This window comes from Dipodomys spectabilis, unplaced genomic scaffold, assembly GCF_019054845.1.
Source record: "Dipodomys spectabilis isolate Male_0828 unplaced genomic scaffold, ASM1905484v1 ptg000174l, whole genome shotgun sequence".
Lineage (NCBI taxonomy): Eukaryota > Metazoa > Chordata > Mammalia > Rodentia > Heteromyidae > Dipodomys > Dipodomys spectabilis.
This window is the reverse complement of record NW_024870851.1, coordinates 5,850,117-5,867,893: the sequence shown is the minus strand read 5'-3', so window position 1 is coordinate 5,867,893 and position 17,777 is coordinate 5,850,117. Positions and strand designations below refer to the sequence as shown.

Genomic DNA, 17,777 nt, shown 5'->3' with positions numbered 1-17,777 from the left:
GATTATTTCTGCCAATTCTCTAACTCTCCTGAACAGTGGCATCCAGAGTTATAGTTAGCCAGGTTTCCTGATGTTAGAGTAATGAGAATTTGTATGAGAAACTACTGTGGCCAGGCATGGGAAGTGGTGATGTGTTGCTGCTAGAGCATTTCAGTTCAGTGATGAAAATCAGTGCAGTCATTTTTGTTTTGTTTTGTTTTGAGCTGGGATTTTCTCTTGCAGTCAACCAAAAAATGCACAGACTAGCTGGGCAATGGTGGCTAATGCCTGTAATCCTAGCTACTCAGAAGGCTGAGACCCAGAAGATCAAGGTTCAAAGCCAGCCAGGGCAGAAAAGACTCCATTTCCAATTAATCAGCAAAATGCTGGCCTGAAGGTATGGTACAGTGCCAGTCATGAGCAAGAAAGCAAATGTGTTGCTCTGAGTTCAAGCCTCATAACCAACTCCAGAGGAAAAAAATGCATGATAGGAGCCAGGACTGAGACCCACTGAGTCCTGAGCAGGTTTAACAAAAAAGTTGGTGACAGGGTTATTCACCATTAGACCTTTCAAGGCTCACCTTTCTGTCCTGCACATGAATACAATGCAAGAAAAGTCATTCTAATTGTGTAGGGTGTATACTTTCCACCCCTCCAACCTTTCTTTGTGAGCAGGGAGTTGCTCTGCTCCTTTTTATATATTAAGATGCTGTATCTTGAACCTTTAAAACAAAGTTTAATTATCATACATTAACATATTGAATCTTAATAAGTCTAAGCAGATCATAACTATTCAGTGTGATTTAGAAGGTGTGTGAAGCATTTCTAACTTAAAATACTTGAGGAGAGGGTTCCTTGAGGTATAAAATAATCTTTGGCCAGATACCAGGGATTAACAACATAATCTTAGCTGCTCAGGAGGCTGAGATCTGAGCATAATGGGTTGAAAGCAATCCAGGCAGGAAAATCTTTGAGGTTCTTATGTTCAGGCAACTGGCAAAATCTAGAAATGCAGTTGTGGCTCAAGTGGTAGAACATACTAGCCTGGAGCAAAACAGCTAAGGGTCAACATGTAGGCCATAGTCCAAGCCCCAGCATAAATAGATGAAGACCCACAAACTTTATGATAAAAAATGATAAAGAGCTCATCTTTCTTAAGGTGAGTGTACAATACTTACAATTTGTCTTGCTATTTTTAAAATGTCACTATGGATAGGACAACCCAAAAACTTCTTAGTATCAAGTATTTCATAGCAGTAACAACTGAACAGCAAAAACTAGAGCAATATAAGACGAGAAAATTGAGTTTTATATAGTTTTAAGATATCACTGTTGATATGAAACCTTCATAATCAAGTAGTGAAGAACAAAGCTGACTCATGCATCACCTTTGAAGGATTCATATGAAATTAATTCCATTTCTATGGAATGAAATATCTTAATTTTTATTGAAAGTAATATATTGCGCCTAACTGTATAATCTCATTAAAATCATGGGTTTATGAAACTTAAGTAAGAAAAGAAAGCAATTTGGAATCCCAAATTCATGGGATTATGCAGCAGTAATCACACAACTTAAAGTGAAGCCATCTTCTTACCAAGGGCATCGTACACTGTTTTTGTCTGAAGTTCAGTGGTATTTTGAAGGTGAGTCATGAACTGTCAACTTTTGCTTTAGTCCTGTGGGTCAACACAATACTCTTTTTCTGGAGCAATCCTGAGCATGTTTCTCAAGCTCTTGGAAAATGGTAGATTCCTCCCTATCTTGAGGATGTTGGGTATTTGTTTAGGAAGTACCCTATTGTCTAAATAAGATTGCCAGCATTTCAACTTCTACCTTTGAAATGCAAACCAGACTACATGTTATAATACCTACAAGTGCCTACTTGTTGTTGTTAAGGAATTTGAAGTACCAGTGTTATAGAAATCAGTTTTGATGGACTATAGCCAATTATCCCTCCCCCACAACATTTACTCAACAGTAATTATAAGGCCAGTGGGGCACTTGTAATCTGGGAACATTTAGCAAAGCCTGTCAGATGCAAAACACATCTTTCATTACAAATCCCACAAATACTCTTTCTACTTCTTTCAGGACAGATAGATACACAAAAGTGGTTTTGTGGTTTCCTGAACCACCATGTATTTCTGCAGCCCTCTTCCATCTGTTAACTCCTTCCCTCCTCATGGAGCTGAGTCATACTCTCCCCAGTTAGGAAATTATATGGCCTTATGCACAGGCAGACATTTGAGCTGTATGTGACCTTTGCTAGTTTGGGGTGGGTTTTTTTGTTGTTGGTTGGTTGGTTGGTTGGTTTTTTTTTAACATTACTGCTTGGGCTGGGAATGTGGCTTGGTGGTAGTGTGCTTGCCTAGCATGCATGAAGCCCTAAGTTCAATTCCTCAGTACCACATAAACAGAAAAAGCCAGAAGTGGTGCTGTAGCTCAAGTGGTAGAGCAAAAGAAGCTCAGGGACAGTGCCTAGGGCCTGAGTTCAAGCCTCAGGACTGGCCAAAAAAAAAAGAACAAAACAAGTAACAGAATGCTCAATAAGTAGTATATATCAGACAAATCCTAATATCCAATATATTCAAAGAACTCAATATATACAATAAATCAACCCCTCCCAAACCTTAATAAACCAGTCACTAAGTGGGCAAGGGAGGTAAGGAGAAGAAGGTACAAATGAGCCAGGTGCCAGTGGCTCATGCCTGTAATCCTAACTACTCAGGAGATCTGAGGATCTCAGTTCAAAGCCAGCCGGGCAGGAAGGTCCGAGAGACTCCTCTTCAATTAACCACCAGAAAACCAGAAGTGGTGTTGTGGCTCAAGTGGTAGAGTGCTCACCTTGAGCTGAAGATCTGAGGGACAGTGCCCAGGCCCAGAGTTCAAGCCCCATGACTGACCTCCCCCCCAAAAAAAAAGGTACAAGTGGCAAAGAAATGATATGAGGAAATGCTCATCATCCCTGGCCATAAAGGAAATGCAAAACAACTCTGAGATTCCATTTTACCCCAATAAGATTGGCCAACATTATGAATTTGAAAAATGAACCCTACTGCACTGTTGGTGGGAATGTAAACTAGTACAACCACTCTGGACAGCAGTCTGGAGGTTCCTCAAAAAAAACATAGACCTTCCCTACCACCCAGCCATACCACTCCTGCGCATCTACCCTACACATCATAAGCCAGGATATGATAAGGACACCTGCACATTCATGTTCATTGCCATACTATTCACAATAGTGAAACAGCCCAGATGCCCAATATTAAATGAGTGAATCCAAAAGTGCGGTACTTATACACAATGCATTGTTACACGGCCATTAGAATAAAATAATGTCATTTGTGGGGAAATGGATAGAACTAGAACGAATCATGTTAAACGAGGTAAGCCAAGCACAGAGAGACAAATGGCACATGTTCTCTTTGATATATTGAAATTAGATTTTAATGCACTGGGATACGATAAATTATATAGGATTCTAGATACTCACACACAGTGAGTCCAAAAGAAGATGCTCTTTACTGACAAGACAATATGTTAGAAATGATCTGTACAACTTGGGGGGAGGGAAAGGCAGAGAAAATAAGGGAGGCGATAAAAAGTTCAACAAGGAATGAACTCATTACCTTACTTATGTAGCTAACCCTTCTGTACATCACCTTGACAATAAAAAAAATTTTAAAAGAAGCCGGGCGCTGGTGGCTCACGCCTGTAATCCTAGCTACTCAGGAGGCTGAGATCTGAGGATCGCGGTTCAAAGCCAGCCCGGGCAGGAGAGACCGTGAGACTCCTATCTCCAATAAACCACCAGAAAACCGGAAGTGGTGCTGTAGCTCAAGTGGTAGAGCGCTCGCCTTGTGCTGAAGAGCTGAGGGACAGCGCCCAGGCCCAGAGTTCAAGCCCCACGACCGACAAAAAAAAAAAAAAATTTTTAAAGATACTCTTAGTAAAAAAACAAAGGCCCATGGGGCTGGGAAGGTGGCTCAATGGTAGAGCGCTTGCCTTGCATGCCTGAGGCCCTGGGTTCGATTTCTCAGCACCACATAAGCAAAAAGAAAAAAGCCGGAAGTGGCACTGTGGCTCAAGTGGTAGAGCGCTAGCCTTGAGCTGAAGAGCTGAGGGACAGCGCCCAGGCCCAGAGTTCAGGCCCCACAACCGGACCCAAAAAAAATAAATAAAAAACAAAGGCCCAATGCCTGTGTGCCTCTTCATATTCATTTATTTATAATCTTCATATTTATATAAAATAATATATACTGAAACAAACTCCAAGATATGGAAGCAAGAGACTTCTTTTTTCTTTCCTTTTCTTTGTTTTGTTTTTTTAAGTTTTTGATGATTCTGTCTTCTTTACCTTGTATATGGTGCATTCAAGAGTACATCTTCAGAGGGTTGAGGGGGAGGATGCAGAACTCAAGAGTAAAAGGGTGAAAAAGTACAGCAGTGAAGCTCACTGGACATTGATGAAAGTGAATTATACAAGCTGTGGGTGGAGATGGGAAGGAGAAGTGGGAGAGAGTGAGGGAACAGAGGACACTGCACAAAAGGAAATGTACTCATTACCTGACTCATGTGATTGCAGTCCTTCTGTGCATCACCTCTGTAACAACATAAAGTAAAATAATTTTTAAAAATGCCCTACTCTCAAACTGTATAAACTTCAAGCCTCACAAGTCCTGTATGTGTCCATCAGATCTCAGGTGCTATGAAAAAAAATCTTCATGAACATAATGGAGTGATGGGCTGGGAAGGTGGCTCAGTGGTAGAGCGCTTGCCTTGCATGCCTGAGGCCCTGGGTTCAATTCCTCAGCACCACATAAGCAAAAAGAGAAAAGCCAGAAGTGGTGCTGTGACTCAAGTGGTAGAGCGCTAGCCTTGAGCTGAAGAGCTGAGGGACAGCGTCCAGGCCCAGAGTTCAGGCCCCACAACCGGACCCAAATAAATAAATAAATAAAGGAGTGAGATCATTGTAGGGAGATATTATTTATATTGGGTCAGCAGGCCTTATCCCTAGAATAGTAAATACAAAGGCCCTGAAGCATATGTATTTTGAAGCCTCCTGCATGCTTGTTATCCAAAAGATCTTTTTCCTAAGTTATTTTTGTGTGTGTGCTGGTACTGGTGCTTAAACTCAGGGCCTGGATACTGCCTCTTAGTTTTTTTTTCTCTCAAAACTGGAGCTCTACCACTTGAGTCATACTTACACTTCCAGCATTTTTGTTGGTTAATTAAAGTTTAAAGTCTCTAGATTTGTCTGCCAGAGGTGGTTTTAAACCAGAATCCTGAGGTCTCAACCTCCTAAGTAGCAAGTATAGGCATGAGCCACCCAGCCCTGAATTAATATTAGAATAGTTTTAAGTCCACAAATTTGAGGAGCAATTATTTTAATAAATGCATGCACTCATTAAGCAATCCAGTCCTAGAAAAGACCAAAAGTGAATTTTCATGAAGAAAGTTCATTATCTTCAGATGAAGCTAGAATTGCACAGACTACAAACTGACCCACATCCACACCTACTCTGCCACTCTGATACTCCTACAATTCCAGAATAATTAAGCTCTCTATTTCTGTCATGGCCCTTTCCAGCACTCTGCCACTGAGAATCAGAACAAACATCTTTAAATATTTTACAAGTCATGTACAGTTTTATATTGCCCAGAGACAAAGAAGCCCTGAGCAGGAATAATCTTCCACTTGGTGACTCTTAGCTGTTTTTATAGTAAACATTCCCATTTAATGAAAACAGATAGTGTTGTGTGCTGTGTATTATTTTAAGCAAAACAGCCTAAAGGGAGAGAAAAGAGAGAAGGAGAAAGAGATCAAAGGGTTTTTAAACAATCAGGAGTGAATAATAATTTTTTGGTCAGTTGTGGGGCTTGAACTCAGGTCCTGGGAGCTGTCCCTGAGCAGCTTTTTTGCTCAAGGCTAGCACTATGCCACTTGAGCCATGGTGTCACTTCCAGTTTTCTGGTGGTTAATTGGAGATAAGAGTCTCACAAGCTGGGTGCTAATCAGAAGGCTGAGATCTGAGGATCACAGTTCAAAGCCAGCCTGGGCAGGAAAGTCCATTAAACTCTGATCTCCAATTAACCACCAGAAAACCAGAAGTGGTGCTGTAGCTCAAGTAGTAAAACACCTGCCTTGAGCTGAAGAGCTCAGGGACAGTGCCAGGGCCCAGAGTTCAAGCCCCATGACCAACCAAAATTTAAAAATATAGATCTCACAGACTTTTCTGCCTGGTGATTTTCAGATCTCAGCCTCCTGAGCAGTTAGGATTACAGTTGTGAGCCACTGGTGCCCAGCAACAATATGGATTTTAAAAAGTTTCAGGGCTGGGAATGTGGCTTAGTGGTAGAGTGCTTGCCTAGCATGCATGAAGCCCTGGGTTTGATTCCTCTGTACCACATAAACAGAATAAGTCAGAAGTGGTGCTGTGGCTGAAGTGGTAGAGTGCTAGCCTTGAGCAAAAGAAGCCCAGGGACATTGCCCAGGCCCTGAGTTCAAGCCCCAGGACTGGCAAAAAAAGTTTCAAGCCAGTGCATCCTGTTTATTTCCTACCTACGTTCTATAAAGAAATCTCATTACAGGGCTGGGAAAGTAGCTCAGTGGTACAGCGCTTACCTTGCATGCGTGAGGCCCTGGGTTTGATTCCTCAGCACCACATAAGCAGAAAAAAAAGCCAGAAGTGGCTCTGTGGCTCAAGTGGTAGAACGCCAGCCTTGAGCTGAAGAGCTGAAGGACAGCACTCAGGCCCAGAGTTCAGGCCCACAACCGGACCCCCCCCCCCAAAAAAAAAAGAAATCTCATTACAGACACAATTAATTTAATCAGACTATGAGCTTACTTGAGATAGAAGGTAGAGGTTGTTTTATTTTGTATTTTTCAGGGCCAAACACATAGTAGACGCACCATACAGGTGTTTGTGGAATAAGAAATTAATGTTGCAGCTGGGTGCTGGTGGCTCACACCCATAATCCTAGCTACTCAGGAAGCTGATATCTGAGGATTGAGGTTCAAAGCTAGCCCGGACAGGAAAGTCTGTGAGACTCTTATCCCCATTAAACCACACACACACACACACACACACACACACACACACACACACACACACACACACACACACACACACACACACACACACACACACACACACACACACACACACACACACACACACACACACACACACACACACACACACACAATGTTAAACTCCACAAAAGCACAAAAGCTACTTGAGGGGTTGGGGATCTAGCTCAGTGGTGATATTTAAGTTCCATCTCATAAAGATTCTTCATTGCTTTTCCCAGGCCTGCTCACAATAAAACCCTAGAGAATGAAATGGAGACTCCTGGGCCCTGCTATGAAATTACAGGAAATGGAAGATTGCCTAAGCTGGCATTGTAAGACTCTGAAGGCCCAGAACTGACTAAACGGCATGGATTGCTCCCTTGCTGTGGTCCTGAAATTGTGGCTGAGCTGGGAAAACAGAAGCAGGGAGGCTGGCATTCCATGCTTTGCTTTGGTGGGTCTCACACTCTGCCCAGCTGGCAAGAAATGCAAACTGGTGTACTTCAGAGGGGCCTCCCTCCTCTCTAGCTTGTTTCTATTCTTTGCTCTGTTTCTTAGTTCATCCAGAACTGAGTGAAAACAACTTGAACGAAATCCAAGTCTTTATTCTATTTCCAGACTTAGACCAGATTTCAATTTTCAGCTTACATAATATTGTCCTCCTCTGTTTTTATAGAAAATACATAATAAAAGATGATAATCATTTGCTCCAGGAAAGTTAGAATGAACTTGTGACTTTAAATGAGCATCATTATTCCACAATACAGTGAAATTTGGGAAATTATGTAATCACTTAATCACAATTAAAAAAAAAAAAGAACCTCAGGGAAGGTAGGGAGGGAAGGGATGGTAGAGGGAAAACAATGGAGGGGGTAACAATGCTCAATAGGAAGTGTACTCATTACCTTGCTCATGTAACTGTAACCCTCTGTATAGTATCTTTACAATAAAAAAATTTTTAAAAAAACTAAAAAAAAGGTGATAATCTGTGCATATTATTACTTTATGAGAGCACAGGAATATGTCCTTGGTCACAGCTATCCAGTAAGGGAACCAGAAACTATAAAAAGCATTACCACTGAAAGTAATGGCAAAGTTATAAGGTGTTAGGCCTGTAGTAGATACACTAGGACACTCACTTCACTGGGTGTACTTGCATGAGTATTAGGTTTTTTAAAAATTACATCATTAGGGCTGGGAAGGTGGCTCAGTGGTAGAGTGCTTGCCTCGCATGCCTGAGGCCCTGGGTTCGATTCCTCAGCACCACATAAGCAAAAAGAAAAAAGCCAGAGTGGTGCTGTGGCTTAAGTGGTAGAGTGCTAGTCTTGAGCTGAAGAGCTGAGGGACAGCGCCCAGGCCCAGAGTTCAGGCCTCACAACCGGACCCCCCAAAAAAAATTATATCATTATAGAATTTATAAGAAAAGATTATACAGTATTAAATTATTCAATCTAATCCAGTTTTTCTCCTTCCTTCCTTTCTCCTTCTTTCCCTCCCTCCTTTCCTCCTTTCCTCCTTTCCTTCCTTCCTTCCTTCCTTCCTTCCTTCCTTCCTTCCTCTCTCTCTGTCTCTGTCTCTCTGTCTGTCTGTCTGTCTGTCTCTCTCTCTCTCCCTCCTTTGTCTCTCTCTCCTTTTACAACTATTTAAATCTCTGGACTTACATCCAGGTATGGTGGCTCACTCTGTAATCCTAGCAACTCAGGAGACTGAAATCCAAGGTTCACAGTTCAAAGCCAGCCCGAGAAAGTCCCCAAGGCTCCAATTAACCACCAGAAAACCAGAAGTGGTTTTGTGCCTCAAAGTGGTAGAGGGATAGCCTTGAGTGAATGAGCTCAGAGACAGTACTCAGGCCCTCAGTTCAAGCCCTACAACCCAAAAAAGAAAATCTCAGGGCTTTACATTCACTAAGCTGGTGCTCTACTGCTTGAGTTATGTCTCTAGCCTGACTTTTTGCTGGTTAATTGGAGATGGAGTCTTATGGGCTTTTCTGCACAGTGTGGCCTTGAACCCATCTTCTAGAAACCAGCCTCCTGAGTAGTTAGGATTACATGTTTGAGCCTATAGCACCTGGCTCCAAGTTATCTTAATATACGATGTTTGTGGTTTCTTTGTATTAGTGAACTCAGGGCTTTGTGTTTGCACAAACACATGTTTTTGAGGTTGAGGTGGAAGGCCTCACAGTCTTACTCTCTAGGTAGTGTCTATGATGGCTCATTAAGTCACTTGTAGATGTGGGTATTTGATTGTCTGGCAGCTACCTAAGTTGTCAAGGGGATCTCTACGCAGTGTGAGGAGTGTCAGCCAGGTGACTAAGTAAGACCCAGAGTGTCTGGCCATTGTCTCAGTCTCCCAGGGGAATGTGAACATGCCTGAATCATAGAGCTGGCAAAGGTTGGGGGTTGCACTGGTGTACTAGCTGTGATGAACAGATGTACAAAGCACTTGGAGGTTGGTTTTAATAACACCTGAAGTCCAGATCTAGGACTTACGAGTCCTTTATTTTTTGGTCATGGGGTTGCACTCAGGGCCTGGGAACTGTCCTTGTGCTTTTTTGCTTAAGTATAGCATTCTTTTTTTTTATTTTGAAAATACTGTACAGTGGAGTTACAATTACATGGCCAAGATAATGAGTACATTTCTTATCAAGCATTGTTGCCTCCTCCTTTGTTTCCCCTTCCCATCCCTTCCCATCTCCCTCCCACCCTGCTTAAGGATAGCATTCTGCCACTTGGAGTCACAACTCCACTTCTGGTTTTCTGTTAGTTAATTGGAGATAAGAGTCTCACAGACTTTTCTACCAGGGCTGATTTTGAACCTTGATCCTCAGATCTTGGCCTCCTGAGTAGCTAGGAATACAGGCATGAGCCACTGGTGCCCAGCATTATGAGTCTTAATTATTACAAAAACAAAACAAAACAGAGCAGGTGCTCATGGCTCACACCAGGAATCCTAGTAACTCAGGTGGCTGAAGTCTAAATATCATGGTTCAAATCCAGCCTAGGCAGGAAAGTTGTGAAGCTCTTACCTCCAATTAATAATCAAACATGCCATAAGTGGAGCTGTGGCTTGTAAGAGGTAGAGTGGTAGCCTTGAGGAAAAAAGGAGTGTAAGGAGAGGCACAGAAATGGAGGGACAAAGGGTCAATAATGGTTCTTACTGGACACTATGTTGAAAATGAACTATGCAACTTATTGGTGGAGACAAGAGGGAAAAACTGGGAGGAGTGAGGGAAGGGGTTATATTATCCAAAAAGAAATGTACTCATGGGCTGGGAAGGTGGCTCAGTGGTAGAGCGCTTGCCTTGCATGCCTGAGGCCCTGGGTTCAATTCCTCAGCACCACATAAGCAAAAAGAAAAAAGCCGGAAGTGGCACTGTGGCTCAAGTGGTAGAGCGCTAGCCTTGAGCTGAAGAGCTGAGGGACAGCGCCCAGGCCCAGAGTTTAGGCCCCACAACCGGACCCACCCCCCCAAAAAAAAAAACTAAAAAAGGAATTATGAATTATCAGTCCTTTTTTGTTTCTATCTCTTACTCAGTCTTCAATCTACTCTAGGGCACCCCTTATTTTTTATTTTTTCTCTTTTGTTTTTTTGGTGCCAGTCCTGGGACTTGAACTCAGTGCCTGGGTACTGTCTCTGATCTTTATTGCTCAAGACTGATGTCTACCACTTGAGCCATAGCTCCACTTCTGGATTTTTTGATGGTTAATTGCAGATAAGAGTCTCACAAACTTTTCTACCTGGGCTGCTTTGAAAGAGAAACTCATCTCAGCATCCTGAATAGCTAAGATTACAGGCATGGGGCTGAGTCATCATTCCTTAGTGTTAGAAATGTAGATCGAGCCGGTGGCTCACGTCTGTAATCCTAGCCACTCAGGAGGCTGAGATCTGAGGATCAAAGCCAACCTGGGCAGGAAAGTCCGTGAGACTCTTATTTCTGATAAACCACTAGAAAACTGGAAGTGGCGCTGTGGCTCAAGCGGTAGAGCACTTGCCTTGAGCTGAAGAGCTGAGGGACAGCGCCCAAGCCCAGAGTTCAAGCCCTACAACCAAAAAAAAGAAAGAAAGAAATATAGATGGGTAGGGCACTGGTGGCTCAAGCCTGTAATCCTAGCTACTGAGGAGGCTGAGATCTGAGAAACAAGGTTCAAAGCCAGTCCAGGTAAGGAAACTCCGTGAGACACTAATCTCCAATTTACCACCAGACAACGGGAGTTGGAACTGTGGCTCAAGTGGTAGAGCACTTGCATTGAGCTGAAGAGCTCAGGGACAACACCCAGGCCCAGAGTTCAAGCCCCATAACTGACAAGAAGAAGGAGGAGGAGGAGAAGGAGGTGGAAGGGGGAGGAAGGGGAGGGGGAAGGGGAGGAGGAAGAAGAGCTGAGGATTACGGTTCAAAGCCAGCCCAGGCATGAAAAGTCCAACAAAAAAAATGTAGATTGGAGTCTTCATTATCAAAGGGACTTGAGGTGCTACTATTATTTCTTCTGAAGCCATTTTCCCCCTTAGCTTATGTTTTATCAATATCAGTACATGCAAACCTGTTGGTGTGTGTGTGTGTGTGTGTACACACACTGGTTCTGTGGCTAGAACTCAGAGCCTTGGTGCTATACCTTAGGGTGTTTTGTTCTGTTGTTTTTTTTTTCTGGTTAATTGTAGATAAGAGTCTCATGGACTTTCCTGCTTTGTGCTGGTTTTGAAATATGATCCTCAGATCTCAGGCTCCTGAGTTGTTAACATTACAGGCAGAAGCCACCAGTTCCAAGTTTATTACTGTATAGTATTTTACTGTCTAATTCTACCATTATTTACCCTTTTTTGTGGTGAACATTTGGTTGATTTTCAGTTTACTGCATTTATATATCAGGCTGCTATGAATATTCTTCAATATGTTTTCTTGTGTACAGACTGGAACATTTCCCTAGAAGATATTCCAGTATTGCTGGGCTATTGGCTATGTATATTTTAAAGATTAGCAAGTAGTATTGATTTGCTAAAATGATTCTATCAAAGTATACTGAAAAAGATGGCTCTTGAGTATATTGATCTACCAAGTTATGTCTTCTCCTCGTTGCTCTAACTGAAATATGAGCTTCCTTATATGTTGCCAGAACTGCATTTTCCCCTGAAAAGATGTGGCTGAATGGAGGTTGGCTCCTGAAGGCCAAGTCAATGGAGACCAAGGGAACTAAATGTTCCTGAGGAAGCTGCTTTCTGGTAATAAACTTTACTTTCGGTAGTACTTGGACATTGTCAAGCACAAAGAAGTTGCATTTGTTTATGTGGTTTGTTGCTAGGCAGTCTGGGTCTTCTCTCTGTTCTAACCTCAAGCTACAGATCAGGTCTTTAATAGATATGTAATCAACAGTTTGTTTAATGGATGAGTGGGAGTGCTACAAACCAGCTGGCTGGGGAGAGGAGGGAGTATCTTTTGCTCTAACCAGATGGAAATCGTGAGTAGGTAAGAAACTCCTCCAGTTATTCTGTGTCCTTGCAGGTATTTGCAGGCAGCAGAATGGGTAACAGTGGGCATGGGCAATCAGCCTTGGGCCTTTGACAGCTAGAGCAGTGGCACAGAGTCCCAGTCTGTGCTAGTTACAGCTCCTGCATGGCAGGGTCTCTCCCATAGCTAATTTCAACCAGCTACTAGCCTTGTATTCTCTGTTGCCAGCCACTGCTCAGCTTACTGGCTTTCTCCCGGCCACCTATGCTCAGAAACAGTAGGCTGGACTGCTGGAAAGAATGTCTTAATTGGGTCGCTATGAGGGAGGGGGTGTCTCTCAGCTGTTCACAAAGTTAGTATAGAAGACTGCTTTGTTAGCTGGAAGTGAGAAGAGATAAGCATTTCTGTACCTATTGGAGCAGTCATGTAATGTTGTACCAATCTGCTATGCAAATGAAGGGCTGTGTAATAATTATAGCATAGCCCATTATGCAAATATAGAATTGTGTCTACATCAATCACAGTTCTTCTATTGAGCCAAACACCAATACAAATTGCTTGCTGGGATGGAGTCTTCTGGAAGTGGAGTCATACTTCAGGTGCTAGCATGTGCTGGTGAGTAATCTTTTTTTTGGTCGGTTGGGGAGCTTGGGCCCTGTCCCTATGCTCTTCAGCTCAAGGCAAGTGCTGTACCACTTGAGCCACAGAATCACTTATGGTTTTCTGGTGGTTAATTAGAGATAAGAGTCTCACAGACTTTCTTGCCCTGGCTAGCTTTGAATCACAATCCTCAGATCTCAGCCTCCTGAGTAGCTAGGATTACAGGAGTGAACCACCAGTGCTCGGTCTGGTGAGTGGTCTTTAGTTTAAGACAGTCAGTTCCCAGCTAAAGGTCTAGCAGCTTTCAATTAAGGAGGTAAGCCTCCCTTCTGGGAACATTTCAGCACATTTAAAAGAAAAAGAGTAAACCTTCAAAAGGGTGCTTGCTACAAAGCTTATCAGTAACAGAACTTTAACAATATTTAACAATGTTTAACTTCTGTCCTAGCTTCCCAAGGAGAGTTCAGTTCCTCCCAATCTGTTTCAGGAGTTTCCTGACATTCCTATACTAAGTTTTGTTAAATATATTCTCACTGACTTGGGCAGTGTCTGCCTCCAGCTGGGAACAGAAAAATCTTCACTGACAGAACAAAAGAAAACCTAACTAATTTAAACCTAAAGTAATTGAATATAACACTATTACATGTTCTCTCTTTTTCTCCTCACAGCAGGATTTAAACTCAGGGCCTCATACTTGCTCAGTTGGTGTTCTACCACTTAAGCCATGCTAGAGGCACAGATTTTTGATTATTTTGGAGATGGATTCTTTCAGACTTTTTTTTTCCTGAGGGGCCACAGTACTGGGGTTTGAATTCAGGGCCTTGTTCTTTCCCAAGAAGTAGCTCTTAGCCAGGCTCCCATGGCTCATGCCTGTAATCCTAGCTACTCAGGAAGCTGAGATCTGAGGATCATGGTTCAAAGCCAACCCAGGCAGGAAAGTCCTTGAGACTCATCTCTAATTAACCACCAGAAAACCAGAAGTGGTGCTGTGGTCCAAGTGGTAGAACACTCTCGCCTTGAGCTGAAGGGCTGAGGGACAGCACCCAGGCCCAGAGTTCAAGCCCCATGACTACCACCACCACCACCACAACAACAACAAGAAGAACAAGAAGTGGCTGTTATCCTTGAGCCACACCTCCACCACCACGCAGACTTTTCTGCCCAGGTTAGCTTCAAACTGTGATCCTTTGGGGCTCAGCATTCTGAATAGCTATGATTACAGACATGAGCCACTAGTATCCAGCTAAATTTGTTTCTCCTTGGCCCAAATCAATGTCTGTATTCAATTTTATTTATCTGTTTTAAGACTGCCAAAAAATATCAACCTCTTAAATAATTTAATAGGTCATTTCACCAATAAAAAATTTAAATTTTAAGAAAGTTGAAGTAAGTGCCACTACAGGAAAGTTTTGGATTTTTTTTTTTTTGGGGGGGGGGCCTGAACTCTGGGCCTGGGCGCTCGCCGTTCCTCAGCTCTTCACTACAAGGCTAGTGCTCTACCACTTGCGCCACAGCATCACTTCCGGGTTTTTCTGCTTATGTGGTGTTGACAAATTGAACCCAAGGCCTCAAGCATGCAAGACAAGCACTCTACCACTAAGCCACCTTTCCAGCCCTATTTGGAAATTTTTTAAATGGTTACAATCACTGCAAAAATGTATACTAATAGGGAATGGCTCTAGCAGAGACACTAACAGGTTTCTATCCTAGTTTTTCACTTTCTAAGGTAATATTTTCCTTTTTTTTTTGTCAGTCGTGGGGCTTGAACTCTGGGCCTGGGCGCTGTCCCTCAGCTCTTCAGCTCAAGGCGAGCGCTCTACCACTTGAGCTACAGCACCACTTCCGGTTTTCTGGTGGTTTATTGGAGATAGGAGTCTCACGGTCTTTCCTGCCCGGGCTGGCTTTGAACCGTGATCCTCAGATCTCAGCCTCCTGAGTAGCTAGGATTACAGGCGTGAGCCACCAGCGCCCGGCTTTCCATTTGTTTTAAAACCAAACATGTGGTGCTCACTTTACAGTATGCCAGTTACATTCCACCCAAATGCACGTATTGTATCACATTTAATGCTCAGCACTGGATTTAAGGTGATAGTTATCACTGGCCCTACTTTATATATAAGTGATATAGAAGTGGAATAATTTGCCATCGGTCAAATTTGCACTTAGAAGAACCATTATTTAGATGCTGTCGTCTAGTTCCAGAGACCCAGCTCTTAAATATACCATTCTATTGTTTTCTCAACTCTAGGATTCCATGAAACTTTGTCTTTTAAAACTTTTTATCTGTAATCCCAGGTCTTGGGAGGTCAGAAGCAAGAGGATCACCTGTTAGAGGCCAGTCTGGGACTTTAAAGACCCTGTCTCTAAAACTCAAACAAAAATAAATAAAAGTCACTTGTGTGTGTGTGCTTCAGAACTGATACAACACGATGTAGCTTAAATATATTATTTTTATACATATGTGTGTATACTTGTGTATGTATGCAGTGATTCCCTCACCTATCACTCCCTCCGAAGTGAAAATCTGCAAAGTTGCAGTGCTAGATTTTCGTCCCTCACTATACTGCGGTTCACTTACCGCTACTTCAAGGATATACACTCGTGTCATTTGTATGTAGATAGCTGTTAAATGACAGGCCTGGGCACTGTCCAGGAACTTTTGTGCTCAATGCGCTCAATGCTAGCGTTCTATCACTTGAACTGCAACTCTAATTCTGGCTTTTTGGTAATTGTAGATAAAGAGCGTCACCAGCCAGGTGCTGGTGGCTCACGCCTGTAATCCCAGCTTCTCTGTCTGGGGATCTCAGATCGAAGCCAGCCCAGGCAGGGAAGTCTGTAAGACTCTGTTCTCTAATTAACCACCAGAAAATCGGAAGTCGGCGCGGTGGCTCAAAGTGGTAGCCGACTAGGCTTGAGCGAAAGAGACAACTCCCAGGCTCTGAGTTTGAGCCCCACGACGACCACCAACATCAACACCAAAAGAGTGTCACGGGCTTTTCATCTTGGGCTGGCCTTGATCGGCGGGCCTCCGATCTCAGCCTCCAGAGTAGAGAGGATTGCAGGCACGGGCATATGTCTCAATGTTTTCCCTTACGTGTGTAATGGAGACCCGAAGAAAGGGTGGGGCACAAATGCCTCAGGGATACTTTTAAAAAAAAATGTTTATCCCAACGCACTGCACGTTACCAACTATCCCTGCATCATCCTGCGGGAGATTTCCACCCAATCTTCCCGGAGTGAGGGCGGGACTCCAGGGGTCGTGGGAGCCTGTGCTCACGGCGCAGGCGCAGCGCGCTACGTCGGCTCCAGCCCGCCCTGGCCCCGCCCTCCCGGTCCGCAAGGGCTGCCGGGAGGACCCCATCTTTGAGCGCGTTGGGCCCGCCGCCGACTGCGCCAGGAAGTGGAGGCATTTCCGTCGTCGTTACGGAACCTGCGCACGCCTCGTCCGCGGAACCGGGGCCTTGCAGGTGAGCCTCCCGGAGGCCAGTGAACAGGTCCGGAAGAGCCGGCGGCGCCTTCCGTTCCGCGCAGCCCCCGCGGGGCTCGTGGCGGGGCTCCCGGGCGTGCCGGCCCCGCGCCGCGTGGGCCCCGGCGGCCGGGCGCGCGGTCTGGGCCGCGGCCGCCGGCCGCGCTGCGGAGCCGGTCCCTCCCGGCGCGGGGTGCGGGCGCCCGGGGCTCCCCACGTGGCTGGCGCCCGCGCTGGCCGGGGCCCGCGGCTCTGCGGCGTCTTCCATCCTCCGTGGCCGGCCAGGCTCGCGAGGGCCGGGTGCCGGGCCGCGTCTGGTGTGTGAGTGTCTGAGGGGGTCGGTGACGCCCGAACGCCGGGCTGCCCGCGGCCTGTGCGGGGCGGCCTGGCTGCTGCCCACCGAGTCCAGCCGAAGATCTCTCCAGCATCCCTCTATCGGCTTCTAAAGTCCTCCACTCGCTGCCGTCGAAGCTGCCTCTGTGTGAAATGTTGATCATGTCCCCACTCACTCGTCAGTGAGTTATCTGATGAAGCGGAGTTCCCACATTGAGTAGGCCAAAGAGTCCTTTTCTAAAGCAAGCGGCATGAAGTAACCACGGATGTGGATGGTGGTAGACAGACGAGCGCTTGAGACAGTCGATTCCGTAGGGGGATGTGTACCGGGTAGGCTTCCCTTTGCCAGAACTCCGATGAGTATTCAGGTTATTCGATAGCAGTTTCAAAGTGTCAAGCACCACCTCCGAGGAGAGGACCAACAAGGAACGTAACTCAGCGTTAGACGTATCGGCAGGTATCCTCCGTGAGTTAGTTAATAGACTTCTATACAATGTAGATGATGGGGTGGTTTAGTGGAGCTCTGGAAGTCAGAAGACGTAGTGCATTCTAGTAAACCAACATCCTAGCCTTTTCGCCGTGCACTGCTGATGTTCAGGCTGTGAAACTGGAAACTAGCTAGAAAGTTAACTAATGTATCAGTGAGTGAGTCACACCCTTTCACCACCAGATTACAGTGTTTTAAGTGTATTTGTGCTCTCAAATATTCATTTAAAAAAATCGATCCCTTAAAGTAGCTAATGTAAACTCAACTTTTGTCGGTCCTGGGGCTGGCTCTTGGGGTCTAGGCGCTGCCCCTGGCCGCCTTTTTCTCAAGGCTAGCGTTCTACCACTACAACCTCAGCGCTGGCTTTTTCTGGGTAATTTGTTGGAGATA

The 17,777-nt window shown here is 44.5% G+C and overlaps 1 protein-coding gene across 1 annotated transcript in view; it reads left to right on the top strand.

Annotated features, from left to right (window-relative positions):
* Positions 1–16,446: 16,446 nt before the first annotated feature.
* Ssb (small RNA binding exonuclease protection factor La) overlaps positions 16,447–17,777 on the top strand; it is a 16,417-nt gene continuing 15,086 nt past the window's right edge. Inside the window, exon 1 of the mRNA XM_042694085.1 lies at positions 16,447–16,568. The gene's annotated coding sequence lies outside the window, so the exon portion shown is untranslated. The remainder of the gene's footprint in view (positions 16,569–17,777) is intronic.